Here is an 8,897-nt window from a genome sequence, read left to right on the forward strand (position 1 = left end):
GGAATGCCTCAAACGATTCTTCCACCAGCCGGTCCATAACCAACTTTGATACCAATTGATGCAGCCATAACCGGTAAGAACCCTGAAAAGAGTCAGCCGGCTTATGTAGCAAGAGAGACACAACGAAAGCAGTAAGAAAACATAACAAATTCATATAAACAGATCATATTCAAGCCATAGAACTTTCGGCTATCATCCGGTAATCATCAGATTATCATCAAAGAACATCCGGTAATTAACCGATTACATGCAAGCTTCAAGCCAGAAACAACCCAACCGGGACTCTAAAGATCGACCAAATCATAACATGCGAATCTCAAACTTTATTCTAAGTTCTACTTCCCCTGCCCCTACAAATGATTACATAACATCATATTTATACCCACCGGAACATATCCGGGTCAGCCTCAAAAGATTACATTCACCAATGCAGGAAAATGAAACGTGTAATTAGGTTGGCCCTAAGATTTAAGAAATCCTTCCGGAAAATAACAACCAAGTGATGCGGATCAGCAGGAAGGTCGGCCACACGCCAAGGAACATCGGACAAGACCCAAGATGGATCCACACGCCAAGAATCACGTCGGTAATGAAGGAAAACCAACCGGCAAGCACAAGAATTGTCTCGGGAACCCAAAAACAGCCAACTGGACGCGATAACATACCAGAGAAGAACCCAAATGAACTAGAAATCTGGAATCAACCACATGAAACCGCCAGGAAACTGCAAACAAGATCTCCCACGAAGAACAAGCAACTACCGCCAACATACCAGCAAGAATACTGAAACTGCACAAAGAACTAAACAAGAAAGGAAATGTTTTTTTTTTTGGTTGATGCAAGATTGCTCATCGACCGGGGATGCTCCTGCATCAGTTGTTCTCCACAATTCTTGGAGGACACTGTTGTTTTTAATAAGTGCCTATTTTGGCACCTAGCATCATTCTCCAATGTTTGTTCCTTCTTGGTGTGTTCAAATTCAGTTTTCTATGCCTTGGGTGTGCTTTCTATAGAGTGGTTTGGATTATTCAATTATTACACTAAAGTTATAAAGTTACCAATCAAATATTTATTTTAGTGTTTTAATTTAATAAAGTTATGTTTTGTCCCTTTCAAGTGGACGTTTAGGAGAAAAGGGGACGGACATAGACATAAAGTTATTTTTTAAAGTGTAAAAGGTTTTTGAGGGAAAATAATTTATTATGAATTTTAAATTCCCCTTCTTCCCCTCCAACTCTATATAAAGGGGTTTTGGCTCTCTTTTTCATTATTCAAAGTTGCACACATACCAAGATGGTGTTGGAGTTCCAAGAGTTGATTGAGGAACCCCCACTTCTAGCCCATGGGGGAATCCCCTGGATCCCCTCTATCATTGGGTTTTTCTCACATCTAACACCTTGTGTAGGTTGCCATCATTGCCACTATCACCAATCTACATCTAGGATGGAGGTCGAGCCACACCCTGTCATACTGAGCAAAATGAAAGAGCCACAACAGACTCCTTGGATGAGACCCTCTAGTTCTACCTCTCCCCTAGTTTTCACTAGAGCTGGGAAGAGGAAGATGTAAAATGTTTTGATGTAGTATTTACATTTAGTTTTACAAAAACAATTTGCTATTTTCATTTTGTTTCAAACTATCAGCCATCAGCATTCCACATGAAGATGCCTTTTTTGTACCCAATTTGCATTTAAATCAATCAAATATAACTCTACTTAGCTTGTTTCTGTTATGTACTCATTTATTGACTCATTGGATGCATCTCAGCTATGAATTTTGCAAAAAAAAATGTGTTTCTAATGAAAATTAAGCAATTTTTTTAGTTGCCAAGTTTTTTGCCAAATTTTTGGGTTTGGCAGTTTGCCAAAAAAATAGCTTACCTTAGTGCAACTAATTGTAGAAAATCAATACAAATCATCATATTGCTCTTCATTGTGAGCAATGTCATCAGTCAGTTAGTTGGAACCACAAGCAGTGTCAGTGCTATTCCCACTAGCTGCACTATGCAACTTCTGAGTAGCAACCTTATGCCCCTAAGTGCCTCTCATCCAGATTGAGAAAAAGGAAAAATGTTAATTGGGATTTGTTTTTAATATTTTTGCTATTTTTCATCAAAAATATGACATTTTTTCACACACGGGTTCTTCCCAGGTTAGCCCATGGTGACATACCCAATCTAAATCTACAGGCCCTCAAATGTACCCAAGCAAAATCCACAAGAATGGAGTAGGACCTTGGCCAAACCCAGGCTGAACCTGGACCAGGATTGGAAATTGTTGATGTGTCTTTTAGACAAATGCGAACACAAAATAAAATACCAAGGTATCCTATCCTCTCTTGAACAAAGTTATTCAAATACTGAAGATTTGCCTAAGGATCAGTCAAAATAACTCGAAGGTTCTTATATGTAGGGTCTCTACATGTGGATAAGCTCATTGGTTTGATGTGATTATGCTGGAATCACAAGGGGACTTACATTTGAATGCCTAAATGCTTGATTTGTTGGAACTTAATCATCCGATATTGCAATATGGTGATGCTCTTTGATCCTAAACTAGCTAGAGCTTGAAAAAATGGCAAAAGATGAAGGGTTGAGAAGGCCTATTCTAAGGCCTAGAATGTAAGAACATGGGTGAATGACTATATGGAATCCTACCAAGCGAGGTCTCACCATCAACTTGAACAGTTTGACACAAGCTCAGTGCAATCTTCTAAGGACGTTCCAAAGATGTTCGAATCAATACCATCACACATTGATCACCATTCAAGTTAATGCATAAGCAATGAGTGTAGAACAATTCGAAGTTAGGCTCATATCAATCCAATTGACCACACAAGGCACATTCACAATCAGTAAGAGGCTAGTGGTATGGACTAAAGGATTCCACACAAGTACATTCAACAAATTCCTTCATTCAATCTAATTATTTACCATTTAACATGAAGATCCAACAAGAAACCATGTGTATTGCAAGAAACAACACATTTCACCATAACTTCAATGAAAAATGAAGTTTATTTACAATTTTGGGCAGCAATCTCTTGTCTTCTCCTCCTACTCTACTCTAATTGCTATTCTATTCACTATTTCTTTTCTATTGGCTATTCATCGCCTATCAACTATTGACTATTAACCTTTACAAATGAAGAGCCTGAGCTTTATATAGAGAGCTCATTACAATTCAATGGCTCGGATTGATTTACAATCAATGGCTAGGATTACAAGATGGAAACCCTAATTAGGGTTTGTTACAACAAACTCTCTTAGCCAATGAGAAAATTACATTCAATGTTTGTGAACCAATAGGAAACCGGGGTAGGTACATCGGAGTTTGTGCCTTCGTGCATAAGTGTGGTTCATCGAATCTAGACACGCTAATGTGGACCCTTCTGATTAGAAGAATAGTGACTGGGATGCCACCTTGTCTGGTACTTGCTCTGTGATAACCTTGGTCGATCCTCCATCGTCCTTGATGTGCTTGAGGAACGATGTACCTTTCCTTGGCTCTCTTGTGTTTGATGAGGTTTCTTCACGATCAAGTCATTCCTTCTTCTCTAGAAGCTCATCTCGCCTTGAAAGGTTTGTATGATCCTTCTTCTGATATCTTGTGATTTCTCTATGTGATAGAATGAAGTCCTTGAGGATGGCTAGCTCCATTGCCTGCAATTGTTGATCATTCGAAGTCCTTTCACCCTAGTAGCACCTTGGGTCCTCTCTCATGTATCTAAGGCGTCCTTAATGCAGATGAAGATTGAAGAAGTCCTTCCTGTCTTTGTCCATTCTTCCTCTATTCGGGTCTTCTTGACCTACAAAGAAAACAAAAGATGGTTAAGTACATATGATGTATTCATCCTAACATGATATTTCTCATTTCATATCATCAATAAGAAGACACTTAAATCCATTTTGCTTGAAATTGAGAGGAAAGGGGTACACTTTAGGAGAAATTCGCTCCTGTACCCTTGGAAGAGACATGAGCGAATTTGACACTTGTGTTTAAGTTCTTCAAACTTACTCATTTCTACTAGCTCAAACCATGATTGTAGGTCCTTAAGGCTTGGATGAGGTCATTCTTCCCTATGCAAAGCTCTTGGGTTAAAGATTCTACCCAAACTAGAGGTGAGATGTGGACTTTGAAAGAATTCGCTCTTGTACCTTTGGAAGGGTCAGGAGCGAATTTGGAATTTTACTCAATTTCCACTTAATTTCTTATGATCACTCACTCTTCAAGGCTTTCAACTTCATAATTGTGCTTCCTCGAGGTATAGATAAGTCATTTCAACCCTAGAGAAGAGCTTGGGAGGAAGAATTCATCTAACTTAGGTGTTGCTTATGTGGTTTAGAGAAATTCACTCCTAAACCTTTGGAAGAGTCAAGAGCGAATTTGGCTTTTTGATCAATTCTTCCTTCATAGAACTTCATCTCTCAACTTTTCCTCATCAAAATCCAGTCATTTGCTTTTAAAATAGTTTAAGAATGGGTTCGTTCAAGGGTTTAAGAAAGGTACAAGGTCTCTTGAAGAAGTTCACTCCTATACCTTTGGAAGGGTCAGGAGCGAATTTGTTTCTTAGCTCAATTCATGCTTCTTTTCTCATCACCTTGTTTTAGACTTGACCTTTGATCCTTTTCTTACCATACTCAAGCCAATTTGCTCTCATTATTGCTCAAAATGATATCCATTCAATGTTCTAGGTGAAGTATTAGGTCTTTCCAAGAAGTTCGCTCTTGTACCTTTGGAAGGGACATGAGCGAATTAGGAACATGAGGCTTAGATGCTGATCAAAAACTCACTCTTCTCCTTTATCCACGTTGCTATGGTCTTGAGGCATACTAAGAAGTCACCTTTAAGGCTTACTTGCTCAAAACGTTGGATCAAAAAGATGTCTTAACTTTTTCGCTTGTGTACCTTAGAGAGGTACGGAACCCTTGGGAAAATTCGCTCTTGTACCTTTGGAAGGGTCAGGAGCAAATTTGACTATATTGCTCAAATTCTTCATATTTCATCACTCAACTTTGTTTGAATTCACTTCAAGGGCATGTATGAATCAAGTCCCCTTCACTCGAGCCCTGAAAGCGTGAATTTGGATCCAAGTAAAGGGCAAGAAGGTGCTTTTAGGGAAATTCGCTCCTCTACCTTTGGAAGGATCAGGAGCGAATTTGGCTTTTGAGTCAAATTCCTCACTTCTTGTGAAACATGTACAAAAACAGAAATTGTTCTGCTTGGTCCTAAAGTTTAAGCGCAATAAAATCTGATAATTAGATCGTTTTTCTTTTCTGCACCTTTTTCTCTGATGCATTCCATATTGCATGATTCAAGAGTTCATAAAATTGTAAGGAAGTCCATTTTTTCTTGTAAATGGTCAAAGTTGTAAAAGGATACTATTCTATGCTCTCTCCTCCTTGATATTGGCTTGTGGAATTTTAAATTTCCTTTGATTGAGATTTTATCCTTCTGTTGAAGGCATGTTCAATAGCTTTTTATAGAATTTTCCTAGTCTCATATGAATTAACCTGTTTCCAAATTATTAGTTTATGCTCAACTTTTCAAAAGCCTCTTCACTTTCATATGCCTTCCATGGAAAATCTCGTTGTCACTACAAAGCAGATTGCTTCCACTTTAAGGCTGATTTATCTAAATTACCTTCAGTTTGGGTTTACTTTCCCGAGTGTCAATTTGATCCTTATACCAATAGGTCCAATTCCAAGTGTTAAAAACTTAAAATTGTTAATACAACATTTTGAGTCTTTTGACTACTTTTTCCAATTCATGGCCCTTTCTTAAGATCTTTTACAGACATATGAAGCAAATTGTTGTTGATGGGAATTTATTATGGTAAAAGCTAATACTAGCATTAAAAACCTGCTTTGGTAGAAAAAAGCCTGCATATTATCTTGATTGTGATCAAAATCTATGCTGAAAAATAGCCACATCTTGGATATCAAAAAATTAGGTAGATTGTCCAATCTAAGGGCTACTTTGCACTGGCTTCTGAAATTCAATTACTCACAATAAGTGTTTTGATACAGTCAAATGCTATTCAGAAATTCCTTTCTGACTGGACCTTTCTAATTCATGGCAGCAAAAGAGAATAAATTGATCTACATGCTAATATAGTTTAATCTTGTTTTTTACAATGCATTGACTGCTGTCTGCCAAACAAAACTGGAAAACTTCAGAATTCAAAATCAATTTACAGTCTGGCCAAAACCCTAGCGTCAATTTATAAATGCATATCAAATTGCACTGTGGCCAAAACCCTAGCCGCAGATATTTAGCTGCAAATCAAATTGCACTATGGCCAATTTGGGCAAGTGTACTGTATTGGATCAACAAAAATAAGGAACTAAAGCTTGAAGGCTACCATTTATCCACCGAATCAATTCTTATTGTTCTTTTCTTGATGAACTGCAACAAAGGAAAGCTTTTGGAATTTGAGTTCTGACACCCAACCAGATTACTATATTTTTATCAAGCAACAGGGTTTTTAGTTGAAGTACCTGGCAAACATTTAATTTTTTTAAATAATATGTAAATTATTTTTGTTATTTTGGGGTTGGGAACCTTGGTAATAGAACCCACATGCATCTGGCCTAAAAACCAACTTGATTGAAGATCTGATTCTTCCACAGTCCATGGTGTTTGAAAAAGGCTTTCAGAAAAACTCTGTGATAGTTTTAAGATTTGAAATATCACAGAGTTTTTCCAAAAGTATTTTTCTAATCAGCTGGCCAAAAGCATGAGTTTACACAAGATCCACTGAATTTTTGAAGACTTCTATTAGCTTGACAAGGTCAAATTCTTATCAGTGTTTTTTTGTGAATAGTCCAGGTAACAAAAACAGACTCAAGACGTTTGGATCCTCAATTCAAACTCCATTATTTTAAATTTATATGTACTTATCAAATCCAACATCATCTGAATACAATACACTTGCCCAAATTTTAAACACTCACAATCCAGTACATCCGAATTTACCTAGCAACATTCCTCATGTGGATTTCTTCACAGCTAACACTTATTTCATTCCCTGTAAAAGTTTCTTCGTCAGAACTAGTGGTACCAACTACCAACCAACAATCCCACGCTCCATCCCCAATAGAATTTTCCTTTTCGGTAGCAATGGTGTAGGTGGGATTGGGAATATTCAATTTTCTCCCAGGAGTCATGACGTCAATTTAAAAGGGCTACAAATTTTGGATTGTATACATAAACACAAGGTCAATAAATGCCGTTGTCTCCACGAAGGGCAACTTACACGCCAGGCAAATGTGTTGGTAAGGCCAGAACATTAAAAATCGCCTTTACCTTTATTCTTCCACATATACTTCGATCACAGAATAATTACAGCGACCACAAAGACTACAAACTCACTGCCAAAGATAAGGGATCCCCAATATTCTAGCCCGTAGACTTTGTAGTATCCCTCTTTCGTGGAAGGAACAATATTCAATTCATAAAACGCAATAAGGATGTAAAATGACGATTATGAACTCACAAGCATAAATAAAAACAATCAAAAACCAGAATTTTCATTACAACAATAAAATTGCAAGAAACGTGCTGAAAAGATAGTAGATATTTGTTAATTGGGGGCGTTGGTCAAAGCATGACCAGGTTTCCAACCACATTAAGCACATTAGAGCAGTTTCCCAACCACATTAAAGCAGGTTACCAACCACGTTAAAGCAGCAAACAGAAGTCATGTGATGATCTGGTGATACAACAATTATAATATACGAACACCAAGGAACCATGAAGGGGGAAACTGCTGTGATTTTTTTGTTCCATGTGGTTTCATGCAGTCTGCTAAATTGAAAAATTGTGAAAACCAGAATCTTTGCATGTTGCCTAGGAGGGAGATTTTCAGAAGAGTCTAGCTGTAGGGGCTAAAAGATTGTTGCACCTGATAGAGAAATTTTAAGATTTTTGTCCAAATGACAGCAGAGTATAATTTTAACTTTTGATGTATTTATGTCACATACATTACTAGCAGTTATTGGAACATACTCTGAAAATAGTGTGACCCCAAAAAGTTTTAAGGTCTCTATCGGATCACTTCATCCTTAAAAGATCTCCTAAATTTTCTAAGACGCGCCTCCAGTAGCCCCTGCAGCGGACCACTATGTAATTCTACTATATATCAAAGCTCTCTTAAATCAACTCAGTTGTGTTATGTATTCAAAATTAACCAGTGTTTACAAATCATAAGAATATGATTGACTCGAGCATACTTTATGCTATGTCAAAGGTGGCCTATAATCTCGCACAAAATTTATACAAAACAAGTCCAATAAACGCAGCAACTGAGACCTTAAAAATACTAAACCAAGATGAATTTTATTAGACAATATAAACCAACCTGTCAAGAATCAGAAACAAAACCACTGAACTCAAACTTCCAGACTAGATTTTTCATGAACTCCTCGTTGAATCTGTGAGCCCGCTTTCGGCCAAAGTTTCATCATTTAGAATAGATTTCAACTAATCTTACTTGAAAGTTTCATTCTGCATCGAATTTTTCTCACCTACAAATTAACTACCAGACACTTGAATTATTGGGAGAGATTTTTGTCGGAAGATATTTTTAAGATCTTGTAGACAAGATTAATATATTTTCAACTAAAATATACAACCGTAACGATAAAAGTTAGAGCCTATTTTATAGGTATAGGGGATGGTCATTATAGCTAATTTCACATATCTTATTTTGATATTTTTTTGTTGTTTTTGTATGTGACTTAAGTGTTCATAGCTATTATTTTGGCTTGTGGGTAGTGATGAGGAAGGTGGGATTTGTTTTGCCCAAGTGTAAAAAAAATGGTCATTTCAAGTTTATATCCCTTACATATTCCCTATTGCCTTGTTAACCGTTTGCTTTGACCACCACAAAATTTG

The 8,897-nt window shown here is 37.1% G+C and overlaps 1 protein-coding gene across 2 annotated transcripts in view; it reads right to left on the minus strand.

Moving 5' to 3' along the window:
- The window catches only part of LOC131045279 (protein NCA1), a 92,794-nt gene extending 84,162 nt beyond the window's left edge, over nucleotides 1-8,632 (minus strand). The window contains exon 1 of one of the 2 annotated variants that reach the window (XM_057978829.2): nucleotides 8,362-8,632. The gene's annotated coding sequence lies outside the window, so the exon portion shown is untranslated. The remainder of the gene's footprint in view (nucleotides 1-8,361) is intronic. The other variant, XM_057978833.2, reaches the window with a different exon arrangement.
- Nucleotides 8,633-8,897: the final 265 nt, after the last annotated feature.

Source organism: Cryptomeria japonica, chromosome 9, assembly GCF_030272615.1.
Source record: "Cryptomeria japonica chromosome 9, Sugi_1.0, whole genome shotgun sequence".
NCBI classification, from domain to species: domain Eukaryota; kingdom Viridiplantae; phylum Streptophyta; class Pinopsida; order Cupressales; family Cupressaceae; genus Cryptomeria; species Cryptomeria japonica.